At 39.7% G+C, this 13,377-nt stretch overlaps 1 protein-coding gene across 3 annotated transcripts in view; it reads right to left on the bottom strand.

The window, feature by feature from the left end:
* Positions 1-13,377, bottom strand: part of NTRK2 (neurotrophic receptor tyrosine kinase 2) — a 197,697-nt gene that overhangs the window by 144,659 nt on the left and 39,661 nt on the right. The gene's annotated exons all lie outside the window — the stretch shown is intronic.

The raw sequence follows: 13,377 nt of genomic DNA, 5'->3' as shown, positions 1-13,377 counted from the left end.
TGTTTGTTTAAGTGACTAAACTATGAGTATACTGCACACATAAAAATATTGAAACACCAAAAAGTTCTGTTAAGGAAAGCAGAAAACTACCTTCCGCCACATTTGGGGAGGTAATTATCTGCAGACTGCTGACAGGCTATACACTAAATCAAGAATGTCTGGTACATATAAACATGAACATGAACAAGGACATGAGCATGACTGTTCATGAACACCTTTGTGTGTGTGAAAAGGATTTGGTCTACTGCCTGTGTTCATAACTACCATTAAACACATTAAGTTTTCTCGATGGCATCAGCAAAGTATCTTTTGCTATACCATTTATGTTTCGGCAGTGCTGACAGGTTTATCTATACTGCAGCTAAGAGTGCCCTCTAAAATTTCAGTTCCACTTCTCCATAAACATTTTGTAGATAAGGTTCACCTAGGAGAGTTGCCCTGATCTACATCCTGTCCAGGGCAGGTTCAGGAGAGACCTTATTAGCTGAGGCTCCTTCCTGTTATCTCCTTTGTGAGTTCTGCTGCAGAAGCAATGTTCCAGCAAAACATTGGTTTTTCATCCCTGACTTAAAAAGCTATTTAAGAATCACTCTAAGGTTCCTCCCTCATCCAGAGCCCAGTGTTACAGTGCCAAGGTTAATTGAGGAGCTAAAGTCCAAGATTAAGTTCCACCTATTCTCTGTGAGAATTTAGTTTCCCATGTCACTATGAAGATATTTTCCTAGATGTTCAGAGAAGCTGACACAACCAACCACAAGAACTCTGCACTTCTCTCCCTAAAGAAATACTCACATCCATCAGCAAAAAATGAGTCTGATTCCTATCTATATTCCATTACTGGCAGTCTAGCATAAAGGGGTCATTGTGTAAAAAAAAAGTCAAGCTCACTGATCTTTTTTTTAAATGAAGGATGCCATCAGCATACCAACATCTTTAGATCTCAAACATGCATTCTGTGCAGCTCATTTCCACTTCCCTCTCTCTACTGAGCAAGGTCAGGACTTCAGTTTTAAACATTAACAAGACAGCTCTTTGACTAGGTAGCAGTAATAATCACTGAATTCTGAACTCTCCACTGTAACTGACGTTTTTCTTTTTTTTCCCCTGAAAAGAAGACAAACCAGTGACCAAGTTGTTAAACTGAAATTCTGAACCGATTTAACCGATTCCATAACATAGCTCACTGTCCTGAATACCTTTCCAGGATTGTAGCAGAGAAGAAAGGTTAGCAGTACTAAGCTGCAATTGAATGAACTGGAAAAACACAGGATATCTAACTAGCTGACTTGGAAATATCTAATTAAGTAAACTTGAAGGTTAGGACAGCTGGAAACCTAGAAAACTCCCTGAAGCTCTCTGTCTTGTAGTTAAAAGGCAAATAATAAATAACAACATTAAATGTAATCTTGTAAATAGGGGGGTTCAGTGGCAAAGTGTGTACTGTTCCAACCCCAGCTGTGTATGCAATAGAGCACATAAACTTTGTTTTTCACTTGCTGTGGTCAGTGATAATAGTGCTCAGACTTATGCTTTATGCAATCAAAACACCTGTTTGTGGAAGCATAGCTTGTATTTAGCATAGTTAAAGACATTTGGCACAGTTAAATAGAATAGTCTGTATTTATACAAGACAGAATTTTTGTTCTGAATTCTGGGAGCAAATCAAGATTTGCAAAACTTAACACCACTGCAGTATCTAAGTACTTAGATGCTAGGCAATGTCATTGCGATTAATAATGAAAGTATTATGGCGTGAGCACTTTTCAGAGTACGCAGATGGGTCATAACCAGTTGCATAAATGACTGCAAATATAGTTGGAATTCCTCTCCCTTTGGTGCCAGAGAGTAAGGCTGTGAGAACCCAGAGCTGCCACAAAACACCAGCATGTTCTGGATTGCTGCTAGACAAAGAAGGTACAGGAAGGTAGAATAAGACAGTCCTACCCTACTTTTCAGACTACCAGCTTCTCACAATACACATTCTGCATCTTTGGGTCTGAAATATGCTACTGGACGGATACTTCCAGCCTCTGCATGTCCACATGTACTGTGCCATGCATCATGTTTAACATGCATGTATAGGCTGCTTTTTCAAGGACTGAAATGAAAAACATTTCCTCTGGTTCCTCTGCACTCATGCTAAATCATCTGGTGAATTACAGGGAGATTTTACACTAAATCAAGTATAAGCAATTCCAAACAACAGCTTTGCTAAAATAAAGCAAGGTGTACTTATTCTACACTCTTCTTCACAAGAGCAACAGAACACCTAAGGAACAGAGAGAAGGGAAGTTTCTTTCCTTGCCAACCTGTCTGTGTATGACAGGTGCAAGAATGCCAGAACAGCCATGTCAATGCAACCAAATAAACTACTCTTTCCCTGCCTCTGACAGGAGACAGAAGTGTCTGCCTAAGGGATCACAGAAGCACAAAGCAAGTGCACAGTCACATTTATCCAGAATACCTTTGCAGCCCAAAGCCTTCATGTGCCGGAGGTAATGTCTATGTGCTTAACAACTGTATCACTCAGAGCCTCTGTGCCATTTGCCTGTGATTTTCCATATCACTAGTAGTTTGCATGAATTCTTCTGATGGCAGGAGTTTGCCTGGAGCGTGCAGGCAGACTCCTGTGCAAGAGCAGCTGCAAAGCATAAGATTCAGACATCAACAGAAGGAGTTACCGCTACCTGCCTACCAGGAAGCTAGCACTCAGAAGCAGAGAAAGAGGGAAACAGTAGTGCAGAATATCCACTGGCTTGCAAGATGACTGAGGACTCTGAAAGCTCACAGGAATACCCTAAGAGAATGACACTGATCAGAAATCTTTACTGACATACTCACAAACATGTAAGTTGGCTGCCTGTTTCAATTTGACTCTTGAGTAGCTACAGTGTGAGAGATGTTCAACAAAAGAACTGCATCAGAGCCAGCTGAGGACAGGCTGCTTTTAGTCATGGGAAAAGGACAGATAACAGTGCAGAGAATGCAGGGGGTACATTACAGAGGTCCTTTCCAAATAAATTTAAGGAAGCTAAGAAATTCTGGTTCAGGTATCAAATCTGAAACAAGTATTTCTGTGAAGAGCATTCCTGCTGCAGCCTATTGATGAAAATCACAGCAATATAACTTCTTGAAACTGCACAAACATACAGAGAGTAAACCACAAAACGTTCTTGGAAGACTTTGGGCATCATTGGTTTCAATTATGGCCACCAGCTCTTTTTTCTGGGTGCTCCCAAGTGAAATGAAAGGCTCTTGTAACTCACTGATTTTAAAAGAGTGTTTCTCTGCTTTCACTGTTTACCATTTCTTCTGTCCAGAACGAAAGTTAAAACTTCAACTTGAAAATGTCATGCAGCCTCCATGATGAGGCTGGAGACAACTTTAATGGCATGAGCTTTCCTCACAAGGCTGATGTTGGAGAAACTCCTCTGGTGGCAGAAGCCTCCCTGCACTACAGATGCTAGGACCCATCATTCCTGTTACTCTATGAGGGTGATATGTTTAAAAAACAAAATGAATCTGCGGGAAAAATCCCAGTTCTGATTTCTCAAGAACAGCTAACATTCAGAGAAGAAAAGAAAAAGAGGGGCTGGCAGCAGCAGGGGGACCACAGTCAGACTATCTGGCCAAACTACCAGGAGTAAGTGAAATGCTCTGTAACTTGTCATGAGCATCAGAAGAACTTTGTAAAAATAATTTCTTAGATGTTTGCATTATTCCACTCAGAATTCAGCTGAGTGCATCCAGGGTGTTCAGATATATTGGGAAGCTGAGTAACTGTGGCATTAAACCTTTAAAACTAAGAATAAAACAGATCTAGAATCTGGAACTAGTAATAGTTCCTGAACTGCTATTTTTGTTCATTTCACTTCAGGACAAAGGACACTATTCCAGCAACCTCTACCCCTCTTCTCCTCCCCTCCTTCCCCCACAATTCTTTAGGAAGCTCCAAAAATCAAACATAACAAAACAAAATGGTAAGATTCCCATCTCCTCCTTCAAAAACAAAACAAAACAAAAACAAACAAACAAACAACAAAAAAAAAACTCAGAGATATAAAGCTGATCTTATTTTTTAGATCTCATTTCTCATTTCTACACAGGTAGTGTCAGTTCTTCCTGGTTCCTGACACCAGCTAAGTGACTAGTCTTAAAAGGGACAGTACAGGGCAGAGAACAAAAAGAAGAGCAAATGTGTAGTATTAGAGGCACTGAGAAAGAGATAGGTTATTTAATAATCACACTCCAGTAGTGGACAACACTGAGAAGGAGGAACCTCAGTCCCTGGTGACCTACAAAAGCAGCCTCCACCTCCAATTCCCACCCTCCAGTTTTATTATCAATAACAGATAAAAAACTTTAACAGCTATAGACACTTGTGACATTCATGACCAAGATCCACAAGAAGAAACTTTACTTCTTTACTTCAGTCTTTACTGCTAAGATGGCCCCTAAGGAAATAAGAGTCTGGGGAAAGGAAGGCTTCCCCTTGGTAGAGGAGGATCTGGCAAGAGGTTGTCTAGGCAAACTCGATGCACATGGTCTCCAATGGGATGCACCCACAAATGTTGAGGGAGCTGGCAGAAGTGACTGCCAAGCCATTCTCAATCATCTCTGAAAGGACATGGGGAATGGGAGAGGTACTTCAGGACTGAAGGAAAGCCAATGTCACTCTGGTCTTCAGGAAGGACAAAAAGCAAGACCTGAGAAACTGCAGCCCAGTCAGCCTCACCTCTGTCCCTGGGATGGTGATAGAACAACTTATTCTGGATGTCATGTCCAAGCAAGTAAAAGAAAAGAAGGTTATTGGGATTAGTCAACATGGATTTGCCAATGGGAAAACATGCTTAACCATCAGGCAGCCTTCTACAATGCCACAAGTGGCTGGATAGATGAGGGCAGGGCAATGGATATTATGTACCTTGACTCTAATAAGGACTTTGATGCTGTCTCCCATAACATCATTGTAGGTAAGTTTAGGAAGTGTGGAATGTATGAGTGGAAAGCGAGGTGGACAGAGAACTACCTTACTGGCAGAGCTCAGAGGATTGTGATCAGCAGCACAGAGTCTAGTAGGAGGACTGTAGACAGCAGTGTTCCTGGCTGCAGTCTTGTTCAGTATCTATCAGTGAGCTGGATAAAGGTATAGAACACACCCTCAGCAAGTTTGCTGATGATGCGAAGCTGGGAGGAGTGGCTGACACACAAGAAGGCCATTCAGTGAGACCTGGAAAGACTGGAGGGCTGGGCATAGAGGAACCTTAGGAGGTTCAACAAGAGCAAGTTGCTACTCTGGAAGGGAATAACCATATGCACCAATACAGGTTAGGGACTGACTTGCTGGAAAGAAACTCTGCAAAGAGGGACCTGAGCATCCTGGTGGACAACAAGTTGGCAGCAGTGTCCCCCTGTGGCCAAGAAGGCCAGTGGTATCCTGAGGTGCATTAGAAAGAGCATGCCAGCAGGGCGAGGGAGGCGATCTCCCTCCTCTGCTCTGCCACAGTGAGTCCACATCTGGAGTACCGTGTCATATTCTGGGCTGCCCAGTTCAAGAAAGTCAGGGAACTGCTGAAGAGAGTCCAGTGGAGGACCACAAAGAAATGAGAGAGATGGAGTATTCCCCTCCTCGGGAATGGTTGAGAGAGGTGGGACTGTTCAGCCTAGAGAGACCGAAGGGGGATCTTACCAGTGTTTATAAATATCTGAAGGGTGGGTGTCAAGAGGATAGGGCCAGACTGCTAGATGTGTCCAGTGACAGGACAAGTGACAATGGACACAAACTGGAATGCAGGACATTCTTCATGAACATAAGAAAAAACTTCTTTACTGTCAAGGTGACAGAGCACTGGAACAGACTTCCCAGAGAGGCTGTGGAGACTCCTCAAAATATTCAAAACTTGCCTGGATGTTTTCTTGTGCAACTTACTGCAGGAACCTGCTTAATCAGGGGGTTGGATTGTTGATCTCCAGAGGTTCCTTCTAGCCCCTATGATTCCATGATTCTATGAGACACTCTTGTTTAAAAAGGCAATTCTAACTTTTATTTATGGCTTTGGGAGCAGCCTAGAATCTACATAAAAACAGGCAATACCATTTCTACTCATTTATGGAGAGAAAAGGCATCATGTATTTTTCTGATCCTAAGAGTGGAATATCATCTATGCTGCTGACTGAATACAGCCACAGACTCAGATATAAATAAATGCAAAAGGTTAAAACCTATGCAGGGAGGCATACTTACGTCACGCAAGTGAGGAAGCACAAGGGAGGTACCATATCTTCGGTAAGAGAACTGCCAGCAACTATGAGTCAGTTAGAGAATGTGTGTTCAGCTACCCATAAAGAAAACACCTTGGAGAATTCACAGGTTGCAGTGCTAAGGCTGTGTCAAGAAAACACAAAGCTGCTCCAAGCCTGTAGATATCCTTGGAAATGACAAACGTGTATGGGTTTATGTTGGTGGGTGGGCATATGTGTGTGAAAAAGAGATATGAAAAGGACCCATTCATTCAAATAAAACAATCTTATTTGAACTTTTGCGCAGAACTGAAACAAAAATAGTGTTCTTTTTGCTAGATTATGAACTAGCTTGGTTACCTTTTGTCTGTATTTTTCTCTTAAATTTTATACTTCTCAATCTTTTCCTAAGCAGCAACAGCATTGCTACAATGTTTTTACAGCATTTCGTGTTCATTCTGAAAAAGAAGTGTTATGAATCTTGCAAAAAGAAAAATCTATTTTTTAATGCTTTTTCCAAATACTTATTTTCGAAGAGCATATGAGAATATACAAATGAGACAAAAGCACTATCAGATGCATTAAGGAAAGCTATTGATAAAAAGTTACTCTTGTGTTTTCTTGCAAGATCAGACAAGAAAGAACAAGTAGTTTGTCCAACCTGGAGAAATTTTGAGTAATTATAAGAAAACTTGAAAAATTGTATGCATTCTCTGAGCAGCTTTTGCTGCTGTGGCTCTTCTAGACACACACTGACCTGGAAGATACTTAAATGAGACTGATTTTTTCCTAATTTCATCCACGCTACTTTAAAGGACATAGCTCCGCTGCAGGAAGCAGAACAATAGCAGCTGTAGAGAGAGCCACAGCAGAATGCGCTGTGCAAAACAGTTTCTGAGCTCATGGTGAATCTTTCCCTGTGGTGTGAAACACAATACCAAAAGCTTTTACAGGAATGAAACAAAAAAGGCACTCCAACTGCGCTCAGCATCTGCTAACAGAATTCATAAGTAGCTAGTACAGACAGGCATTTAAAAACACATAATTATGAACCAGTAATTAGAACATTGTCTACTATTCGGGACAAGCGCAGGGATTCCCAACTTCAGGAAAAAAAAAAAAGAAAAAAAAGAGTTCTAACTTAGAGTCTGAAACAAAAATTAATGCAGTTTGACCATAGCAGGAATCCTACATCAACCTTTGAAAGCTGAGAAATGCAAACATGTGGAAACTCACATAAAATCTCCCAGGTATTGTAAAAGCAGTGGAGCAAAGTCCTGGGTAACATATACTTGTAATCTCCAGTGGTGTTACTCAGCTGAAATTCACATACCTGAATCACATAATTCTCATGAAAAAGATGTCATTTTACTGTAAGTAAATGCTACATTCTACTTTAAACACAAGGGAAAAAAATGTGCTGTAAGTGTAATTGAACACTGGTACAGTTTACCCAGGGACGCTGTAAAGTCTCCATACTTGCAGATCTCCAATCCTGGCTGTACACAGCCCAGAGCACCCTGCTGTAGCTCACTCTGCTTTGAGCATGAAGGTGTTGGACTGAGTACTACTCAGAGTGATTGTCAATGCCAGCTGTGCTGAGTGTCAACATGAAGTGGACCAGACTGCAGGAGCAACAGAACAACTGCTCAAACAGTACCTCTGCCAGAAGCCCCTTCCAAATTAAACAGTTTGCTAGCTGGAGACAGAGATATAAAGAATATAATTTTTACCTAAATAGAACGAGTACCTTCTATTTACCTACTATTCACATTCCCACCTGTGTTGTTTCACAACTGTTGTTTTTTAGCACCTAACTTCCTAGCATCATCTAGTCTCAGCATTTGTCCATGATTTTGTAGTACATGGTACTTAAAGCATTGGATAACTACGCCACTTCAAATAGAAATAAAAATAAAAAAATTAAAAAAGCTGACACTGCTATTCTTTGTTCCTTCTCTTTCTTCCTCCTTCCTTCACCATATCAAAGTACTTCCTTCAACCTATTTTTGTACTTGCTCTCACTCTAGTTACAGATAAACAATTATTATTACCCACATTCTCTCCTACTTCCCATTGCACTCATCTTCATATTTTTTTCCTACATGCAGTGTCCTTTCTTTCTAAAACTCCTTAAGGGCTAGACCACTATTTGCTCTCACAAGTAGCGCGTTCTTAAAACAGCGTGCGGACAAAAGTTCTTAAAATCATGTAAGTGTTCAGGCATTGCACTTAAGAAACTGGAAGAATGCAGCATGGACATAGGCTGAATGTAGGTCAGCTCTCTGCAATTTACACCCTAAGGTCTGACTCTTTGCTTTTGCTACTACCTTGATCAAGCTTTGTTTTAGGGCTTATTACTATAAGCTTCAACTGATACAAGGTAGACCTCTGGAAACTGGACTGGATTGTTCTCTTTCCATCTTTTTTCTAACCTGTCTCTTCTACATAAATACAATTGGGTAAATGAGGATTCAAGACTTGAAAGCATTATTGAGACATTCTGTCAGAAGTGGTTATCACAAGTACAGAATGAAAATGTTACTCAGTAAGGAGGCTACATACCATTGTTCTGAGTTTCTCACCTAAACTACAATATTATAAGAGTTGAGAAATCTGCTACATCTGAAGAGGAGTTTCAGTCTGCCTTCTCCTACAGTGTCTTTTGTACCAGTGCTCAAAATATAGTGGAAGTTTACAAGCCAAAGCAATACAGTAAATGATACATAGAAGAAGAAAAAGAAATCTATCATTATGAAGGTGCTTGTATTGGGACAACTAGTATCTTTTAAGAAAGAAGTTTTCAAGGAACTTACTGGGCTAGAACAAAAGATACTGAAATCACTCGAGAGATGAAGCTATCTGGAAGTAGGGTAAAATTTAGTTTTGACCTTGTTAGGCAAAATCTATGTGTTTCTTTCCAACTTTTAACCAGCTTGGTGAAAATGCATGGCATTCCGACTGATACTCCAAGCTATACACACAAAAGTAATTACAAGCAGCTAGCAAAGTCTTGAAGGAAAGGTACTATTTTGGGGTTGTTTGTCCCTAAAGGAATACTGCTTCATTCTTTGAATCAACCCACTTGATGTCTGGTCAAAGAAAGCCAAATTTCTGTACCCTGAGCTGCACAGCCTATAAAGATCACAAAAGGGGCAAATCATTCACAGACAGCAGTTCCATTTAGGACGTGGTAGGCAGTTCAGAAAGAGATCAAGGAAGAAGAAACATCATTCAAAGCGTGACCTTCAAGCTCATAGACATGAGAAGACAGCTAGCACAGGCTAAGTGTGATGGGAATTTCAGACTCTGTTTGTTCCCTTCCTTCGCACTGCTGCACAAGGCTCCAAATACAGACAGAAGCTTCATACAAACATTCGAAAAACCCTCTAGCCCCAGTGGGATTAAGTACACATATGCTTCCCTCTACTTCTGTCAGATTCAATTTGTTACTTTCTTATGAGAAAAGGGGCAGCTTTAGTGAGGGGTGAGTTTTTCCTCCTTTCTGGCTTTGGTAAAATGTACAGAAACTGTCTATCATAACAATAAAGCAGTTGCAGTAACACTCTGGTCTGCAGCCATCCACTTCCAGTGCATCTAGCAAGTAAAAGAAGTGCTATGTATATTGCCCTTCTGCTGGAATATAGACACCCCATGCTACAGTTTACTATGGTTCAAATTAGTAAAAATGTTTTCATCCTTTTAATTATGCTGTATCAAACTTTATCCACCGATCTATCCGACATCAGTTTCCTCCATGCTTACATCTGTGCTGTATTAACATTCGCAAAACATAAAGTTGGTTATTTTGCAACTAGCTGTTTATTTACAGCCATTTTTTCAGCAGGAGAAGTAGAATAAAACAGGACCAGAATAATTCTTTCATTAATTCTCTCAGGCAGATCACAAGCTGCCTCCTGCCCTCTTGTTCCCTTGTTATTTTTCAGTTTCATAAGCTGGTTAGATAGAGTCAGACATACACAAAAAATTGATATAGAGACATCCTGGCAGACTTCAGAGAATTCCCACCATAAGAACTTTCACATCCTCCAGCAGGCAAGTAAGCCAAGGTGTTTTATGAGAGTAACCCACAAATCCTAATGAATACATTTAAGAAATTAACTGAACCATTCAACATTCATGCTGCAGCATCTTGCAAAAGCCTAAAAGCCTCACCTCCAGACTGAAGCAACCAAAAGCTCCACACAAAGCAGTTTTCAACGGACTCCATATAAAAAGGTGCTTAAAATGTACATAAGCAGAGAAAAAAAGAGATATCCAGGTTTCACCAGTTACCCTGATGAATTTTTCAGTGCTATCTGGAAGTCTAGCACACCATTCACAGACCAGTGTATTTTTTCATACTAATCATATTTTAAATCTGCTCTTGCACATATTGCAGACGAACCCTAAACTAATACAGTTCCTGAAATCAATCATCAGAACCTGCTATCTCCCCAGGTTCTGGAATACAAGTGAAAAGAAGCACACAAATATTCGAAAAACTTCCTCATATGGTGCAACCCAGCTCCAGCTAGAATCCAGAACAAATGCAAACAAAATACTTCGGTATTATTATTGGTAGTGAACAAGTGAAATGATTTGCTTTTTGTCTTTTTCTGCTACTACAGTTTTGGAAAGGTAACTGAGTGAAATGAACATATTCTAAGCTGTCCTCTCATCTTAGATAGACAATATAGAAAAGCAAAAGAGAGGTTATTTTTAGCTCTTTTTACAGCTCTTCCATACATCTTGTTAAGAGGTTGATCAGAACAGCCAATGGACTGGAAGTCTGCAGAGACATGGGGCTCCTTATCACATAAACTAGATTCATTTCTGCTCAGGTAGTTACTGGAAGAAGGCAAGGGGAGGCAGGTTGGCTCTATGGCACTCTATGGCTGCTCAGCACAGAGCTTTCAGGTACAGCCAGCTGTTATGCACTGTAGTTCAGACAACAACCACTCATGCCACATCTCCTTCTGAAGAGATTAGATACCCATCAGTCTCAAACTCCAACCATTTTCAAGCACAGAAGCACAGAAATTATTCAGGAAGGACAGTGCAAGTAGGGGACAGATCATACCCGTGAAAAAAAGTAAGATAAACAAGCCTAAAAAATATGATGTATAAAACAAAGTATTTAATATGATGCAGATGCCTTCCATGAACCCAAATGGGATGAAAATTTTATCCCTTATACAAAGGTATTTTCTGCAATACATAAAGTAGTGGTGCCTATTTGCATACTTTTGTCTAATCTTAATAGAATATTTTTTTCCCTCTTTTCATGTATAAGGCTAAATCAAAAACACCACTGAATGCCAGTCTGATTGATCCAGTTACTGGGTATTAGTGTTTTTGTTGGTTTTTTTTTCCTTAAGTACTTCCTAAGGAAGAGTGGAGAGATCTTTAATGATGAGGTGTCTGAGGTGACAGTATTGCACGTCCATAAAGCAACAGAATAATGAAGAACTGCCTTTTATGAGTGCAAAACGTGCATTCAAATTTTGGGGAATATTTGATGAGATTTAAAAAAAAATTAAATAGCTATTTTCCAAGGCAATCTGGATATTTTATTTTCCCCATTACCCCACAGCACCAAATATGAAACTATGTCTATATGCAAAGTTGGAAAAAATTTTGCTGTCACTGAATTCGAAGCTATCAGGGGCTCAAGGATTTCACAGATCTGATCCTTTTTTTCCCCAGAACTTCACATTATACTGATCAAAATTTAACGTAAAAAAATTCTCTTCACCTTTGCATTATTTAACTTATAGTCAAGTACCTCAGGTTGTATTAATTACCAACATATATTTATGCAGCAGACTTTTCAGAGGAGGTAATATTATTATGCTGGATCTGACTTATCAAAATATGATCTCAGGCCGTTAAGTATTGCCTTAATATAGTAAACATACTGATTATATTAATTACGAGAGTGTATCTGGGATGCAGTGTCATGGATAGAGCTATACTTAGGAGTTCAGGTGTGAATGCAAACTCTGGAGGAGTTTGAGGTTCACATCACAGAAAATGGAAGGTCATTCTTTTCTAATGAAACATTTAACAGTTATTTGTAGCTCACAGTGACATTTCACAATTGCCACACATACTATGCCTGTGATTTGTTTCTGAAGGAATGTATGTGAACTGTGAACTCATATTACTGCTCTTGGTAATCATCACTGGTTATATTTAGAGAATAAAATAAACTCCACACACGAGGTTGCTGCCTTCTCATAATTTCACAGTTATTATCCAGAAATCCCTATTAAAATATGACCTACATAATCAAACTGCAACAAAAGAACCACTGAAGTCAAACTTACTGATCATCTAAGACTTATTTTTGTGCAAAAAGTTCTACTCAAGAATACCAAAACATGGCTGCCATATTGAGTGCTCCCAAAAAGGTAATTAAGTTTCTTATCAGACAAAATAAATCTTTGCACATTCACCCTCAGGGTACAGTTTACTTCCTAATTTCTCCAATTACGTGAGATTATGTGCAAATTTTGGAAAATGTAAAAAACATTTGGCTTTAAAGAGCTAACGTTAGATGCTGCCAATCACCACTCTCATTCAGCTTCCACTAACTTGCTTTCTATTTGCAATTCTGAAAGCTCTGTACAAAAATAAAATTTACATTTAACATTTGTTCAGTTGTTGTAAGTTTTTTATAGTATCTGGCCAAGACCATGAGCCACAGGCTCAATGTTGTTTTTCAGGATATTTTACAATGACTGTTCTCTTCTAATGTTACCAAAAGACGACAACAAAAAGAGGTGATGGAAAAGGTTACCATCCCTGAACCATCTAAACTTCTGCTCTGCTCAAACCTCATCTTCTCCAGGAGCTCTTCTCTAAGTAGAATATAGAAACACCAAATATACAGTAGCTATCTCTGAAAAGAGTATTGCCAAGGATAAGCCAGTCGCTAAAGTTTGCATCCTTGTGGTACTATATCATAAGCAGTACTGAGAGAAAGAACATATGGTTAACAGGAGCCTAACAAAAGTCTAGTTACCTCTCCCTCCTTAGACCCTCAACTACACATCCTAAGAATAAAAGTTAATCTCTATTGTGTGCAGCAAAGAAACATTTAGTCCTCATTTTTCTTTTATTTCTTCCTCT

Source organism: Meleagris gallopavo, chromosome Z (assembly GCF_000146605.3).
Source record: "Meleagris gallopavo isolate NT-WF06-2002-E0010 breed Aviagen turkey brand Nicholas breeding stock chromosome Z, Turkey_5.1, whole genome shotgun sequence".
In the NCBI taxonomy this organism is placed as follows: Eukaryota; Metazoa; Chordata; class Aves; order Galliformes; family Phasianidae; genus Meleagris; species Meleagris gallopavo.
Note: the sequence above shows the minus strand (reverse complement) of the source record. Positions and strands in the feature narration are given on the sequence as shown.